The sequence below is a fragment of the Monodon monoceros genome, unplaced genomic scaffold, assembly GCF_005190385.1.
Source record: "Monodon monoceros isolate NGI ecotype Baffin Bay Population unplaced genomic scaffold, NGI_Narwhal_1 Super_Scaffold_7, whole genome shotgun sequence".
In the NCBI taxonomy this organism is placed as follows: Eukaryota; Metazoa; Chordata; class Mammalia; order Artiodactyla; family Monodontidae; genus Monodon; species Monodon monoceros.
In genome coordinates this window covers 32,835,925-32,854,845 of record NW_021703784.1, presented here as the reverse complement: position 1 = coordinate 32,854,845, position 18,921 = coordinate 32,835,925, and the positions used below count along the sequence as shown (strand labels likewise).

General features: G+C 35.7%; 1 protein-coding gene across 1 annotated transcript in view; it reads left to right on the top strand.

The window, feature by feature from the left end:
• The window catches only part of CNTN5 (contactin 5), a 1,393,643-nt gene that overhangs the window by 876,443 nt on the left and 498,279 nt on the right, over positions 1-18,921 (top strand). The gene's annotated exons all lie outside the window — the stretch shown is intronic.

Genomic DNA, 18,921 nt, shown 5'->3' with positions numbered 1-18,921 from the left:
CTAGAGTAAACGTGGCATTCATCTGGGAAGGAGTTGATGTTCATGAACAAGAGCATTTAAGAGCTAGTGTAAATGGAGAAGACTTTTTTTTTTATAGTACACCAACATTTAGAAGTTGAAGAGACAAAGAAGAACTGGCAAGGAAATAAGGAGTATCCAATGAAATAGGAATAAAAACATGAGATTGCAGTATCCCGGAATCACATGAAGAAAATATTTAAAGAAAAAGGGTATGGTTATCCATGTTGCACATGGCTGATATGCCTAGTAGAGTGATAATTGATCCTTACATTTAGCAGTGACCTGGTCACTATTAACTTGGAAGAGAGTCTTTATTGTGGAGTGGTACAGGCAAGGCTGCTTGGAATAGGCTCAAGGGAGAAGGGGAGGAGAGGAATTGAACACAATGACCATCCATAGCTCTTCTCAAGAAGTCTTGATGTAAAGGAAAATAAGTGGAAGAAATGGTAGGTCAAGGTGGCCTTTTTAAGGTTAGAGGAATTTCTGTACAGTTATGGGAACGATCTAACAGGGAGACAATGATTGATGCTGAAAGAGAGACAGAGGGAAATTTCTAGAACAATGTCCTTCAGGAGTCAAGATAGGATGTAATGAGATTCAATGTACACAACTGGCCTTTAATAGGTGCACAGACTATTTATCCATAGCATATAAGTGAATGCAAGGCAGGGTATGTGAGTGTACATACAGGTGGTGGGAGCATGTGAAGGACACTTTCTTCTGATTTCTTCTAATTTCTCAGTGAAATAGGAAGCACCATCATCAGGAGATCCAACAAGGTATGGAGCTTGAGGACAGAAGATAAGATGTAAATATAAAAGTCCTGTAATTGAAACACCATTTCCCATTTATTTATGCTAATATATCTATTTTCCAGAGCTGAGGATCCTCAGAACTGGGATTGCAGAGTGGGAAACCCAGAGATGTCAGAAGAAAAGCCTGGGCAGCTAGAATGGCATCAGGTAGAAGAACTAAAAGTGCCCTTGAGAGAGGGATACCTCACTGAATTAATAATCAGTTTCTCTCAGACCAGGAGACTAATGGAGGCTACTGGCTAAGTCCAGGATCTTTACGTCTAATGCAATGGAAATGGCAGCTTAGGGGTTTGAGACTCTCTCCAGAGCCTGGAAAGCCCTCTTCAGCTCCTGACTCTGACCCCACTTTCACGTACAACTGTGCATTGTATGTGGAGCAGTAGGGCAGCTTTGATACTGCTGGGCATCCCCTCTTTGCAGGGCAGCCTCTCCACACTGATCTTTAAACACTGTCTACTGCTCTCCCATTTGCTTTGAAAGACTCTCTTCCCTTCCCTTCCCTTCAATGACATCCCACTTTTCTGCGTTTCCTCTTTCATTTCCAGGTTCTACTACCTCTGCTTTTGTTTGAAATGCTGGTGCTTCTCAGGTTACCATTTTAAACACTCAAGTTTTCATTTTACCTATTTCATTGGCAAATTTATCAATTCTCATAGTTTTTATAACCACCTCTTTGTTTACCATTTAATAATCTCTCATGAGCCTTTATGTTTACAGAGTTTTATAATTAACATAAATGTGCTAGAAGCACCTCTAGCTCTCTACCTGCCCAAAACTGAATTATTGAGCTTTCATCTCAAGCACGTGCTTTTCCTGCATTTTTATCCATCTTCTTGTAGCACAGACCATCCTTAGTTTCTTACTTTCCCTTCCTTGCCTTCAATTCAATCTGTCAGTAATTTTATTTATTTCCTTCCCATACAGATGATCACCTTCTCAGTTCTGACTAATCTTTGCTTTTATTACAGTTTTAGGCTCTTGGGTAGTCTTTTTTCCTTTTGTCTTAGTCCAAATGGCACTTTAGCCAGAGTGATCTTTCTAAAATGCATATTGTTTTTTTTCCATTTTCGCATGACATACCTTTCATCACTGGTCCCTTGCTTAATTATCCAGCCTTACCTCTTCTCTCACCTGTATGCCTCTAACCCTGGGCTCCAGACTATTTTAATCTACCAAGTATGACATGCTGCGTTTCCTTTCCAGGTCTTCATATACTTTCTCCCCTTTGTATAGAATATCTTTCTTTTCCTACACAGAGTTTTGCTGAGTTAATCACTAACAGGGTTTCACGGCTCAGTTTGGATAGTATTTCATCTGAAAATCATTTTCTGATGTCCCTAGGCTGAATGAGAGGATTCTGCGGCTGTGGATGAGAGTCCATAGGTTCCTGAATTTACTTTATTCTCACACTAAAGTTGCACACATAGTTACCTTTCTTCTCCACTAGATCATAAGCTCCTTGAAGGCTGATGCAATACTATTTTCTCTCAGAATCCATGGGGCAATGGTTCCAAGATTCCTTTGGATACCAAGATCCGAAGATGCTCAAGGCCCTTGTATAAAATGGTTTAGTATTTACATATAACTCACACACATCCTCCTGAATACTTTAAATCATCTCTAGATTATTTATAATACCTAGTACAATGTAAGTACTATATAAATAGTTGTTGGTGTGCAGCAAATTCAAGTTTTGCTTTTTGGAACTGCCTGGAAATTATTTTCCCTGAGTATTTTTGATTTGTGGTTGGTTGAATCTTTGGATGCAGAATCTGCAGATATGAGGGGACAACTATATTTGTTCATCCTTGTATCCCTCGCACTTATCCCCTACTGAGTTCTCATTACACGCTTTTTGAATACATGAATGAATGAATAAATTGTTAGATTTCTAGTAGCAGCTTTGGAGTCACTTTAATTGATGAAAAAGTAATTTCTACAGTAACAGATGCAACTGATTACATAACAAATGAAATCCTGTTGTGAAACACAAAAACCAAATCCTAATTTGGTTCATCTCTAATTACATGGAGTGTCATAAGCCAATTATTGTACCACTTGGACAGTATGCATTTTGTGTATATATATATATATATATATATATATATATGTTTTACAAGCATTATACTCTCTTTTTTGAACCTCATTGTGGCCTTTTTAGTTTTCCGTTGATTATCCTTATCTAGCTTTAAGAACTATAAGCCACATTCTCATACTCCATTTTAATTTTAAACACTAGCATGGGACAGTTCTTTATTTCTTTTGTATATGAGCAAGGTAGGCAGCTAAAACAAAAGCAAAAGGCTACACAGAGAAATGAGTAGTTTCAGAGACTACAACTACAAAATACTTTAAAGAAACTCATTCTCTTTTCATTACCTTACACCTCTAGGTGCCAAAACTTGCATTTAATTTCAGGTTTTAAAGGAGATTTTATGTCTACCCATAATCTGTTCTCATATAGTTTGCCCAGGAGAGCCTAGCTATTTTCAGTTAAAATTGATCCACCTTTACCAGACTTGTGGTTGAACACAAAGACTAAAGGACATGAATCTCTTAACAGCTCCTGATGGGATTGGACTACATATATCATGCTCATTTTAAAGGTGGAGTGCATCTAAAAATATACCTTTTTGAGTTTCAGAGAAATCATATTTACAATTTCATAGAACAGAAAATGTTAAATTTGATTTGATGCTTAACACCTAAAGGGTTATTTTCAAATCACAGAAATGCTTCATGCATTCCAAAATATCTCTATGAGACAGGATAATGATTCTAAATAATCTTAATTGTGAGAAAGCTTACTCACAAATATAAATTATTTTTTATCCAAAATTAAATTAACATCCATTAAGTTGAAATGTCAAATACCCTGACCAAAAATGTCTGACTCCTAAGGGTACCTCCAAAATCAACGAATTGTTGAATACAGCCGATATTAGACATAGAAAAAATCCAATTCTTAATTGTTTTTTAGAATTCATCATAATTAGTTTGTGTTTTTAAACATTTGTTCTATATACCAAATTGACTTCCCTGTGGTCGTAAAGGAGAGTCAGTACAATCTACTTCAGGCACTATGCATATCTTTTCTAATGAAAACTCTTGGAGATTAAAGTAAAATATGGGCAATATGTTTCTCAATAATCATTAAAGGTAGGAATTTCATAATAGTATTCCTACTTAATAATATTGTTATATAGATTATATATAACAAACTCTACAAAACAAATTCCATCTATTTTTTTTTTTACATTCCATAATGGATTTGACTGCTTTTCAAGAACATGAGGCACAACTTACAGTCTAGTGCAAATATATACGCTTCGTTAGACACATTTCCTACTATATGATAAATTTTAGGTGATGAAGATCCAATCTATATTTGTAGAATGTAATTGATAATGCTGTTTTCCTGTTTTTCTCATTTTTAAATAATAAAGAACTGATTTAATGTGTGTGAATGGATATTTTAATATTAAGACCAAAAAATCCTGACAAAGAAAATAAAAGTAATAAAATTTGGACAGATTGCGTCCTTCTTCCCTCCCTTCCTTTCTTCCTTCTTTCCTTCATTCCTCCTTTCCTTCCTTCCTTTTTCTCTTTTCCTTCCTCCTTTCCTTTTCTTTTTTTTTTTTAAATTAATTAATGAATTTATTTTTGGCTGCATTGGGTCTTCATTGCTGTGCGTGGGCTTTCTCTACTTGCAGCGAGCAGGGGCTACTCTTCGTTGTGGTGCATAGTCTTCTCATTGCGGTGGCTTCTTTTGTTGCAAGCACGGGGTCTAGGTGTGCCGGCTCCAGTAGTTGTGGCACGTGGGCTCAGTAGTTGTGGCTCACAGGCTCTAGAGTGCAGGCTCAGCAGTTGTGGCACATGGGCTTAGTTGCTCCACGGCATGCGGGATCTTCCCGGACCAGGGCTCAAACCCGTGTATCCTGCATTGGCAGGTGGATCTTAACCATTGTGCCACCAGGGAAGTCCCTCCTTTCCTTTCTTTTCATTCCTCCTTCATGTCTATTTTCTCTCTTTCTTTATTTCTTGCAAAACACCAACTTTATAACTAGTAGAGTTTTCAGAAAATGTTTTAAAATATATTTTTAATATTTTATTTTTTCCATTCCCACTGTAGTTTGCATTTCATTGCATCTCCAAGGGAGATTTTCAACAATGTCTTCAGAAGAAAAATTTTCATTAAAAAAAAAACCAGTTTCCTCAGAATTCACTTTTCATTATTATTATTATTATTTTACAGAATACTCTGGAAGTCTTCCTGGTCTCTCTACTTCATATGCTACTTTGCTAAGAATTAAGAAGAGTTCATCTTCATCCCTCTATGGTTCAAAGACTAGACCACGATACAGCAGTCCTCCATTAGGAACACTGAGTGTTTCTTCACCGAACTGGCGAGGGGCAGCTCAACATTATTATTCCCCCATCAATCTTTACCATTCCTCAGATGACTTCAAACAAGAAGGTAAGTGTCAAAAGAAAATTGCACCTGTTGGAGTTAAGCAGGGAAAAAAGACTTTATTCAAGACCATTGCAGTAGGAGTTAAGCCTATTGCAATAGAGGAGAGAGGTTAAACTCACCTGTGAAACAGAAAGTGAGTTTTTAAGATCTGGAAAGGTGGAGGACATTAAGGAGGAGTTTGGCAAGTGTGATAAGGCCATTGGTGCTTATTGAAGTTAGCCTCTTTCCATCTTATAGAGTCTGGGAAATAGGGACCCTCTCTTTTTTGATGATTACATTTCAAAAAAAAATGGCTCCCAGGTCCTTGAGAAAGACATTCTTGGGTTTTAAAACTGGTAAGAGACTGGGTAAAGATTTACATTTCACAGAAGCAAAGAAGGAATTTATAACTGCAGTTCTTATAAAGTAAATGCTCTAAGAAAATGGAGGTTAGGGGACCATAGTCAGGAAGAAACCTGTCAAATGTTAAGTGAAGCTGAGGAAAATGTTAAGGCTATCTTGGTCATAAGTTAGTCTTATGTTCCACACCTATTTCAAAAATTTTTTTATGTATTTAATTATAATTGCTTCCAATTCTGATTTAGGATTAAGACTAAATAAATTCATATACTGAAAGCAAAAATATTAAGTTTCTGAAGGACAATTTGACAATGAAAATCAAGAGCCTCAAAATAGTCATATCCTTCAATCTCATATTTTATTTCTAGAAATGTGTTTTGCATAAGGAAATAATAAACAATGTACACAGAGATATCAGCATATACTTAGCATTTATGAGTAGAAAATAAGAAATTATTCAAATGTCCAACACTAAGAAATCAGTTAAATTCAGGATGACTATGCAGCTATTAACATTATGGTTTGAACAACATTTTCTAAATGTTCTCTAACTTTGTCATTTTTGGATATATCAACAAAACAGTACAAGGCTAATTAACAGAGAGAAGCACTAGTGCTTGATTATTACCAGGTTCTGTGCCAGTCTCTTTTGCATAGCTTATATCAATAATACTGTCAACAAACATTTGAAATGGATATCATTACTGTCTTCTTCGGAAATGGAAACTCAGGGGGCAGATAAGTATCTTTGACAAGGTCACACTTCTAATAAGTAAACAATTTCATTCATATATCTACTGATTTTAAGTACAATACACTTTGGGCTATATTTCAATTATGATTGATAAAAGACTAAATATTTAGAGAAACATTTTGTAAGAACTAAACTACTTGGAAAAATCCTAGAAATTTCAAATTAGTTTGTGGTACCAAACCCAGGCAAACTCATCCCTCATGATTATGCCAATTGTTGCCATGTGGAGCATCATCTCATAGTGCTGGCATTTAAATTTTATTTAAGTATGGTGTTCGTTCCTTAAAATGTTTTATTTTTCAACGTACTTATAAGTTTTTAAATTTCCATAATCTGTGAAAAAAAATCAAGAGAATTAGGAGACAAGCCACAGCCTCGATGAAAAGATTTGCAAAAAGGCACATCTGATAAATGACAGTTATTTAAATATACAAAGTACTTTTAAAAATCAACATAAGAACTTCAACAACATGAGTTTAAAATGACCCCAAAACCTTAACAGACATGTCATCAAAGAAGATATGCAGACGGCAAATAATCATATGAAAAGGTACACCACATCTTACGTCATCACAGCAATGAAAATTAAAACAACAATGAGATACCACTACACACTTATTAGAAGGGTCCAAATCCAGAACACTGAAAACACCAAATGCTGTTGAGGATGTGAAGCAACAGGAACTCTCATATCTTGCTGTTAGGAATACAAAATAATACAGCCTCTTTGGAAGACAGTTTGGCAGTTTCTTATAAAACTAAACATACTCTTATCATATGGGAGAGATGGATAAACAGAGTACAAATGATTTTTAGGGCAGTGAAAATACTCTGAATGATATCATAATGATGGATATATGTCCTTATACATTTGTCCAAATCTATGGAATGTACAACACCAAGAGTGAACCGTAACATAAACTATGACTATTGGTGATTATGATGTGTTAATGTAGGTTCATCTTTGGTAAAAATGTGAGTGATCTTCATTCTGTGAGTGATGAATCATTCTGATGAGTGATGTTGATAATGGGAGAAGTATGCATGTGGGGGGAAGGGAGGTAGATGAGAAATCTCTGCCTTCTCATTTTGTTGTAAATTGCTCTAAAAAATAAATTCTTTTTTAAAAATCCATTACATTAACTCTAATGTCATACTCATCAGGCAGAGATGTGTTGGAATTTGTCTTCTTTAGGCCTTATTCATTATTTTATAGAATGACACCAAGAAAGAATGTATTGACTGAGTGATCAGAACTATGGGATACTATTGTATTTGGTATAATTTGGTATCACCTCGTGTTCTACTTCTTTGTTCTCTTGTTCCAAATATAAGTTAATGTGGTTCGCAATGATACATAGAATACAGCTAGAAAATGTGAATTAAAACATATGAAAATGATGAAAACAGCAAATATTGAGACATAAAATGGAGCCAAGTCTGTCATAGGTTAGTCCCATTTGTGGTAATTAGTTAAAGAAAAAGAAACTCTGATCAGTTACACATTTCCCACTCTTTCAAGGATGAAAATGAATCAGTTACTCAGTAGAAATGCAGCTATTTCTGATGCTAGATTAGACAAATTTTTCTGGCGGGTCCTCATTAACAGTTTAATATTTGATTTAATGGTCAATGACCTGAACATTATTGTTATTGTATACATAACAATGAGTTTCATCTGCTTCAATAAAGGCAGATGAAACCCAATCATCAACAACAAAATTAGAAGTAATTATCTAAGACTGTGCTCTTCCTTTAATCTTTAACATACATACAATCACTTGAGAGTCTTGTTAAAATATGTCCCCTTTCAACAGATCAGGAGGGGAGGGCCATATAATCTGCATTTATAAAAAGCTTCCAGGTGATGCTTCTGGTCCGTGAACCATCCCTTGAGTGGCGAGGCTCTAGGCTAGGGACCAGTTTGATATAATTTAAGTCCTTTGCTGCTCTAGTTTAATCCATATTTAGAGTATCAGGCAGAATGGACAGTCTGAGTATTTTCCAAGTAATCTTCCATAAGTATTGTTTTCCCATCTGAGCATTTGATAGATCTTGGCTAGATGTGACTTTGAGTTTGTTCCCTCTGACAAGAGCCTGACATACAGCTTTTGTCAGGTAACTCCCTTTAGACTTAATAGAGAGTAAAGCTGGAGTTGACATGCTCTTGTGAAAATTGAGAAAACTAACAGAGCCTGAATAGAAAGTTATCCCACTTCTGCTCAGAGTGAAGCTCCAAAGTACCCCAGATAGAGTTAAGGTTTTTCTGAGAAACATAAAAGTGTTGTTTGCAGATCAATTTGTGAAAGCAATTCTACTTCTGTATGCAAAACCTGGATAAACTCTCCCACACATGCACAAGGAAGTATAAAAGTACTTCACTGCAATGTAAGTTTAATAGCAAAAAGTTGAAAACAACTCACATGTCCATCAGAAGGGGAATGGATACATAAACTGTGTTTTTCGTTCATTGAAAAATTAAGACTGTTAAAGTGAATAGACCATATCTTTATGAAACAAAATGGATATACCTCAAAATATAGTAGTGAGCAAGGAAATTTACAGAATATTACATATGATGTCATTTATGTAAAAAAATTAAAATATAATATTCATGGATAACTATATATAATGCAATTTTTAATATATGAACTTGAGAGAGCAAGTGACTATAGCATTTACCTCTGAGGACAAACGGGAAAGGAGAGCAGGTAAATGGTACCAGGACAGGGAAGACAGATGACCTCAACAGTGTGATAATTTATTTCTTAAAATATAAAATATGAAAATAATATGGTGACACCTGTAGTATGTAGACTATAAAACAGGTCACAGTGATTCCCACCTGCTGGTATTTACAGTGTAATCCCTTTTCTTCTACTGTGGGCTGAAGCTAGTAACCTGCTCCTGGAGAATAGATTATGACAAAAGTAATGGAATATAACTATATGACTTCCAACATTAGGTTACAAAAGACTCTGGTTTTCATCTGACTTCTGTTCCAAAGGAAAATGCTTAATTTGGGCCTGAGTAAACAAAGCTTGACTGATTATAGGGACTAGATGCCTAAAAAGAGTACCAACCTGTTAAAATAATCACAAGATAACACAGAAAAATAAAATAGATGAAACTTATAAAGAAAACCTTAAAATCATAATATTGTGAGAAGAATGCTCTGTAGCAAATATAGAAGTATGGTGAGGACATCAACAAAATGAACAAAAACTATGTTTATTATCTCACAACCTTTGTGGGTCAGGAAGACAGATGTAGTTTAACTTGTCCTCTGGTTCTGTGTCTTTCACAAGATGAGACTCCTGTTTTATCTCAAGGCTCAAATAGGTACAGATCCACTTGTAAGCTCACTTACCTCATATAATTGTTCACAGGACTCGGTTGATGAGGGCGGTTGGACTGAGTGTCTCAATTATTCATTGGCTTTGGCCAGAGGTCATTCTCAGGGGGCCTCTCTATAGGGTAGTGCAAAACATGGTAGCTGATTTCCAACAGCAGGAGCAAGTCAGAAGAGAAGGCAAACAAGGTGGCTACCAGAAAAGTACAACAGTGAGTCATTGAAATTTGGTTGAGGTGAGGAAGTAGAGCCAGGGAAATAAATTAAAAAATTTGAGCTGGACTCAAGAAAGGGAGAAGAGAAACGGAGAGTACCTGAAAGAGAGAATGCTGTTCATTGGAGCTTAGCAACCAGAGAAGTCATCTGATTGTCATTTTTCTTTCAACCTGATATTGTTATTTTGGATAATGACTATGATCACTTCAAATTATGCCAGTGAAATATTCCCTATACCAAGAGGTATTATGTAGTTTTAAAAAATTTAGTTGTTAATAGTTACTCTAAAGTCATTGTTTGAATGCAAGCAATGTCATTTAATTGATTTAAAAAACTGACTAAAGTTTAAATTGGAAATTCTCATGGTAATATAGGTTAATTGAAAGCCCTTATGAGTCAGCACCTCAAACACCTGCAAAACATGTCCTAGTTTTGGATTTTGCAATGTAGACAAGGGCTATTAACCACGGCTGACACTATACCTGTTCCTCCCATTATAAATGAACATCAATAACTTGGTCTTTGACTTAATCTCTTCTTGTTATTGTGGTTTTAGTGGGAGTAAACTAAGTGTAGGGTGCATTTTATTCTTCCATATGTGATGAGATGGTTAGGTAAGATATTTTATCTTCCTTGCAGAGAGACAGTCAGGATTAAGAGTGATTCTTACTAGAAAGTTTAGGCATTTACTGGTGAAGCCCATTCCTGAGATTCAGAGACTACAAATGCTACCTCAGGTGAAAAAACAATGTGGTTCTTAAAAGTAGCTGAAGCAAGTTATTTTTCGCTAAGTTTAAGAACATAATTTTGGATATATTTAATTCCCTCGATAAGTACCACCTGCAATTTATGTAGCACTCTGAGTCTACCCAGCCTTTGGAGTTTCTACCACTGGCTTCTGACGTCTGGAAAAGCCCTGCAACCTACCAGATTTGTTGCCTCACATTCTCAATACCTTTGGCTGAATTTCATTGTTGATGTGGCTTATTTCCAGATTAGACTTGGAACGTGAGCAATGGCATCATGACTCAAAGTGGTCTCTGTGTTGACAATTTTCTGCTGTTTCCTCAAAGTACCCTTTGCTGATAAATTGTCTTGGAGGACTAAATAAAAAAATTAAATGATCTTTTATGAGAATAGGAGTTCCCTCTGAGCAGGGAAAGAGGAATTTTAGTTGGATGATATACTCCTATATAAATCAGATGACTCCAGTTTCTCTCAGTTTAAAAACCATCTTTTAATAAAAGACTTACCATTTCATGACTATTCATTGAAACTTTGATTTTATTGTTTTATGATTTCTTAATTTTTAGAGCTATTGCTATTAGTTTCTGTCAGTACGCTTTTCTCTCCAATTTAACTATATTCCATTTGAGGAGAGACCATCTTCTATATTCCTCTTTTTTTCTCTTTCAGCACTTAGAGCAGTGCAAGCTTAGTTGGAGCTTAACAAATATTGTTTAATTAAAGAGGCATGTGCTTGAGGAATTTGAAATCTGAATTTAGGCTAAATTTCTACACCATGACAGAATATTTACCTGAAGATTTTTAAGGTAAACTGTGTTTATTTTTATTACAAATGAAGAGGGAAAAACAATGTCTTCCATCTGTTGACAAGGTGGCTTTGTGGTTTGACATCTTCTGAATGTTGTATGGGGTCAGTACATTTTGATTGTTCTCATAAGTGATAGCATCTCTGAATCAGCTGACCTTTCTTTTATAGCCACATTAAAAATGATGAAAACATCTATTAGACTCTCAATGTATAGTATGTGCACAACATAATACTACTACTCATGAAACATTCATCACAAAGCTTTTTAATAAATCATGCTCTTCAAATCTTAGGAATACTTGAAAGTTTTATAATGACAGTTTACACTTGTTTACCTTTCATAAAGAAACTTAATTTCAGTGTTAAAAGGCAACTTAAAGAAAGGTTTGGATATTTTTGTTAAAAATTCATCTTATATTCTCACAAACTGTGAAAAGTTTTACTCACATTGTAACTGTGGATGTCATCATAAAATGCAATTTCTAATAAAACATTTCAAAATTTCTGGAAATTATCACATAAAATATATCAATGATCATTAAAAGTGAATTTGGTTTAATTGTATTGGACATGACAGGTCGTTATTTCCTCTAGACCATAATAACAATATGCTTAGTTCACATTACATGAATAAGCCAGATGAGGCCATTAATTAGAGGTAACCAGTAGGTGGAGAGCATTGGGTCTGGCACTAGGCCTAATCTTTGAGAAAAATGGACACAGAAATAATTGTTTAAAAGAGGATTTAAGTCAGAAAGGCAAGTTTAGAATCTAGGTAGACATGGTAATGGCTGGTCATGATTCAGGGAACAATTGAAAACATAGTGTTTCAATACCAAGAAGCAAGGCTTCCCTAGGGAACCTGGCTGTAGAAGTCTCAGATAAGGTGATACTTAAAACCCTCCTGCAGGAAGAAAGTTAGTATCTGGGTAGCCTATCAATAAGTGACAGAAATTTCAAAAAGGGTTAGAAGAAATGAGATATCAGCTTGATCCTAAGACAGGACTCTACAAGGGAAACCAATGTCTCCATAAACAAAATGACATACCAGTGCTTCAAAAGCTCCACTGGAATTAGGGTAGAGGGACTCCAGGGTCATCATTTCACAGTAGAACTTTGTCCTCCTATATAGGCATCTCTGATGAAAGACTACTGTCAATACAGTGCTAACTTTAGGCTCTGGTTTATTGCTCTGGTCTGATTCTAAGAAGGGGTTGTACCTCCACTTTAGAGGTGTTTTTAAAATTTGTGTAGTTTTGATTGTCTTAATTTTGATTCAAGGATGCTACTTTAATTTAGAAAGTGGAGAATAGGAGTGCTAAATGACCTATAATTACAGTACTCTTAAATGTCCTTCTAAACTTTCACATTGGTGAAAATTCTCTTTAAAACTTTCTGAGGCAAGAATCTAACTCTGTACTTTATTATATGCAAGGTATTTTTGGTACATAATGGAAATGTCAATGAAAAACATGTAAATTACAGCAAGATTATATTTAGTTTTGTTAAGAACTTTAACAGAATTTGTTGACCATTTAGAAAATCACAACACCTAACACCAATAACACTCATAAAATTTGATTAATCTGTACTACACTTCGATCAGTTTGCCTTTGTTGCTGCTACATTCATGAGGGTTTTATCAACAAAAACAAACTTTGATTACTTCTTTATGTGTCCTATTACAATTGTTCTTGAGAATTTACATATTGAATTCAATACTGTTTTATAATGTTACTTATTTTTTATTTTATCCCTTCATTAGATTAAAAAATGCATATAGGTAGGCTAGAATATCCATTAATTTAAGAATCATAAGAGAAAAATTATAAAATACTTGTTATTAAAAGAATTTGATAACCACAAACCTAAAGATGGATGTGCAGCACTTTTTCCTAAATTCTATATTGTTTTTCTGGACATGGTGAGACCAGAAAGGATGGAGTTGTTACTAAGGCTCAGGAATAACAGAAGGGAAAAGGAGAAAGAAAAAAAAAACATATATATGATTTTATGATTTATAAGTATAATTTAAACATTTGCAATTTACGTTACTCTACATAAGTGTCTCCAAACCTAGCCCCTGGCTTCCCCCCATAGGTAATGCCATCTTGCCCAAATAATTTGGATGATCTCATAGCATATCTTGTTTTCCTGATATAAACCTAAGAGAAAGCTATCTAGAGAAACTCAGGAGTTACCTTTCTCACATGCCTACCTTACACATTTTAGTTAACTGTCTGAAGATATATTGCTTCCATGGATGCAAAACACTTGGAAAGAATATATGCTTCCCTTATAGAAGACTGTCACCTACCCAGGTAACTGAGCCTTAAATTGCCATGTGATTTTCCTACAGAGGGCAAGATCAATATCCCATAACAAAAAATTGGTTCAAATGCAGAGACTAATAATGCTATACATATACCAAAAAGTGTTTATTATTCACATCATGAAGCTTTCTGATGAGAGCAGGATAGGCTGGTAGGAAAATGGCTTGAGCAAGGAATGAGTTGCATTAGTTTTTGTTGTGGTTGGGGAGTGGGGCTGGGGTGAGAGTTCTTATGTGGGCTTGGGTTTTCGTGTTATGAACTTTCTTACCTGAGTCAAGGGAGGGATGCATATCACCTTTCCCTGAGGTGAAGCAAAAGGAAAAAAATGACTGGTGGGGCTTGAAAGCCATCTACAGTCAAAGATCAAAAATGAAGTCTGACTTGATTACATGACTGTACAGTGCAAGTCAACCATGTAAAAATGCAAAACAAGAAGCATAACATCCATATAATATAAATGTCTAAATAATAACACTGGACCTTCTAGAAAGGTTAACGATATAGGATTTAGAAATAGAGACACAGGATGAAAACCCATTTTCAGAATTTGGGCATGTGAAGAAGGACCGGGACTAAAGGATTAAGCAGAAAACTAGATATAAAAACTGGAGTACTATAACCTGATATAGCTAGATATGGGGTGGAATGGTTGAATATCTCCTGTCATAGGCCCATGGCCTGAGACTGTACTTAACTAAGTAGTAATCCAAAGGCCTGAACTTGGAAAGGAGAATATAAGCAAGACTCTATAATCTAATGATATATACTTCAGTGACCATTGCTTCCTAATCAAATTATATCTTCATTAAGAGCTTTAAAATTATTTTGCTTTTAAATGTAATATTAATCAAGGCAAGGTAATTCTGTATGCTATAATAAACAATTTGACACAATAAATGTTTCTTTTCTATTCACATCCCATTCCACTTCATTCTTCAATGAATAGTTCTCCATGTGGACAGTTTGGGAACCATCTAATATTTTGATATCTATTAGGATCTCGCTGGCACCTACTGCTTTTTTACCTTCAGCTAATTTACAGGTGAAGAGAGAGGGTGAGGGCCATGTATGATTTTTGTGACGAGTCCTGAATTTCACACATATTATTTCAGTCCAGAAGCAAGTCACATTGGAGTCCCAGTCCAATCATAAGAAAGGTTACAAAAGTATTCCAGTGTTCTTAGGAAGAATAAGTGGGATTATTGAGCATCTAACCAGTTCCTGTCACACATGAATAGACAAAACCTATCAAATATAATTGTGTGCTAATGATGACATAAAAGTTCACTGTAGATGAACATTTTGACATTGAGTATAAGTATATGCTTAAAATACTCTTCTTCATTTATTAATTGATTATGATTCAGATCGTTTAAGGTCAGTCTATTGGTTATATTAAAACAAATTTGTTTTTCGATAAATTAAAGTTTAAAGTTAAAAATATCATTTTGTTTAATTTCTTATTCTACATAATATTCTATCAGAGGAACATAAGATATTCATGGTACAGCCTTCATATTCTAATCTTAATGGCAATTTCCATAAATTAAGCAAGGTATTATTGATGTGCTAATCAACTCAATTATGATAAAATCTTGAGTAAAGTGTATTTATTTTAGAACAGAATTGAATCAAAAGATGTCTTCATCTAGGACATAAACTTATGTTACTTATTTAAGACATATTTTATTTTTGAGAATCCTAACAATAAAACAGTAATTTGTTAAGACTTCATACATTACTAGAAGTGATGAAGCTAAAACTGGATAAATATCCTAGAGATTATTAGAATGGAAAGATTATACTTCTAATTCTAAATGTTTAAGGCTCAAAAAAACTTAAATAAAGCATTTTCATTCTCCCAAGTATGATCATTTGTAAATGATATTTTTATTCTTTACTTTTCCTGGGAAGTTCATAGATTTCATAGTTATGTCTTGTCTTAAACACCTTTTCATATAAGTAATATTGGGAGATAAAAAATAGTTTGTTAATTATCTATTCCTGTGTAAAAATTACCTCAAAACTTAGCAAATTAAAACAATAATCTTTCATTTTCTCACAGAGACTGTGGGTCTGGAATCTGTGAGTGGTTTAGGTGGGTGGTTCTGGCTTAAGTTCTCTCATGAGATGAAATGTCAGTCAAGCTGTTGATTGCAGCTGCATTCATCTTTGAAGGACTAACTGAAGGAAGTTCCACTTGAAAACACACTCGTGGTTGTTAGTAAACCACAGCCTCTTGTTGATTGTTGGCCAGGACAGAGATTTCAGTTTGTCTTGTGTGGATCCCTCCATAACCTGAAAAATTGTACTCAAGATATAACAACTGTCTTCCTCTGAGGAAGTGACTGACAATAACATTGGAAGAACAGTTTAAAGAACCCATACATGAAATCAAAGTACATATGACAAGATAACAGAAAATGATAAGAAGTAATCCTTAGAGCTCAGGAAACAAATGGAAGAGACAAAGAAAACCATTAAAGAGTTGAAACCCTAATTATTGGTAATATAAAGGCAACTAGAGCTCAGGAAACAAGTAGGAGAGACAAATATAACCATTAAAGAGTTGAAACAATCATTATTGGTAATATAGAAGCAACTGAAAAGATAGGAGCATAGCAAACAAATTAGAAGTCAAACAAATAGGAAAATAATAAAAATATAAAACTTGTTAGAGAGATGATAGGGCAGACAAATTTTTTAAAAAGCCAACATACGTTTAAGTGGTATGAGGAGAATAAAACAAATGAAGAAGAAATATTCCAAAAAATGAAATTTTTGAGGAGGGAAATAAAGATGGTGGATTAAGAATATGTGGAGCTTACCTCCCCCAACAAATACACAAAAAAGTACATCTACGTGTGGAACTCACTGAAAATGAACTGGAAGCTAGCAAGACTCCGATACAACCAAGGATATAAGAAAGATGCAGATGCAGTTGGGTAGGAAGGGAAGACAAGCAATTGGGTCAAGACCTTTGCCCCTGGAAGGGACTCAGAGGACAAGGGAGATTACACGGGTATACACCCACACTGGGGAGTGAGCAGCTCAAGCCACAGACTGGGTGTCCCCATGCTGAAGTCCCACGCAGAGGAGACAAGCCCCCTTGGCTGGTTGGAAGACCTTTGGATCAAATAGAATGTCTGGAAAAGCCTGCACTCCACTTGTGAGGAGTGTGCACATTCTAACTAGTCCCCAAGGCAGAGCAGAGAGGGTCCTGCTCTAGTGGCTGCAGGTTTCCCATGACTGACCACCTCGTGGTTCATACCACAGCCCAAGTCAAGTAAATGCTCTGGCCCCACTCAATCCATGGCACAGTGCAGTGCTGGATCTGGAGCAGCTTGACCAGGGAAAGGACTCTACCATGGGATGCAGAAGCTATCTGGTCCCAGGGCAGAGCCCAGGGAGGGTGGCAGCAGTCATAGTAGGCATTTCCTCAGGCAGTGTCCCCAAAGCTGCCTAGATCTCTGACAGTGACTGCTCCACCACAGCTAATCTCCCAACATGTGCTGAGAGTCCATGTGGGTTCTCCCAGCCCTGTGAAGTGACTCCACAACAGTGAGAGGGTGATGGGAGAAACAGAGGCAGGGGGCAATGATTGGCTGTGAGAGACAAAGGGAACTTGCACACAAGGTTGCATCTGAGCAGAGCCACATTCGCCTACACGGGCAGCACATGGACCTCTCTTTGCACATGGGCCCCACTTGCTTCAGCACTCCCCTCTTCTAGGGCAAAGGTCATGGTGTGGGGAGAGAGAAAAATACACACTGAGGGAACAAAGCCACTTTGAACTCCATCCTCAGGGCTTCTGCTCCAGTAACTTGGAATCAGACCCTACCCCTGACAGTGTGGTGATAGCCACTGATCAGAGAGGAAGTCTTGCCTCATACCCAGGGCCACCTTTAGCTCCTCCATCTCCAGCTCCACTCCCTACCAAGGTGACAGCTACCAGCACACCTTGAGGAAAGATGTGACTGGCATCCACTTCAGGTCCAGTCATCCTACCAAAGGCATTAGGCATACACAGTCTGCATAGGGAGGTTCCCACATAAGACCAGCACTTCAAGACTGTAGTAGGTAATTATTTCACCTAAATTCATAGAGACAGAGAAAATTAAGTAAAATGAAAAGGTAGAGGAACTATTCTCAATTGAAAGAACAAGAAAATACCCCTGAAAAACAAATAAACAGAAATAATTTACCAGTTAAAGAATTCAAAGTATTAGTAATAAAAATGTTAACTGAATTAGGAAAAATAATTGATGTAACCACTGAACATTTTAACAAGGAACTAGAAAATATAAAAAAGACCCAATCAAAAATAAATAATTCAGTATATGAAATACAAAACTTAGAAGGAATGAATAGCAGACTAAGTGATACAGAATAACAAATAAGTTATCTGGAAGGTAGAATAATGAAAATCACCCAAATAGAACAGGAAAAATAAAAATAAATTTTATAAAATGAAAGCAATTGAAGAGATCTCTGACCCAAATAAACAAAATAGAAATGAAAGATGAGAAATGATAAATGATATCACAGAGATACAAAAAACCACAAGAGAATGCTATGAACAGTTACATGTCCACAAATTGGACAACCTAGAAGAAATGAACAAAGTTTTAGAAAGATACAAACTGCCAAGATGGAATCAAGAAAATCAGACTATTTGAACAGACTGATCACTAATATTGAAATTGAATTTGTAATTTAAAAATTCCCAGCAAACAAAGCCCATCAAGGACTGGATGGTTTCACAGGGGAATTCTACAAGACACATAAAGAGGAACTAATACCTATCCTTCTCAAACTATTCCCAAAGCTGAAGAGGATGGAACACTCCAAAATTCGTCATATGAGGTTACAACAACCCTGATACCAAGACCCAATAATAACACTACAAAAAAAGAAAATTATAGGCCAATATGTTTGATGAATATACCTACAAAAATACTCAACAAAATATTAGCAAACTGAATACGATAATATCTAACAGGGATCATATACCATGATCAAGTCACATTTGTCCCAGGGACACAGGATGTTTCAACATTTT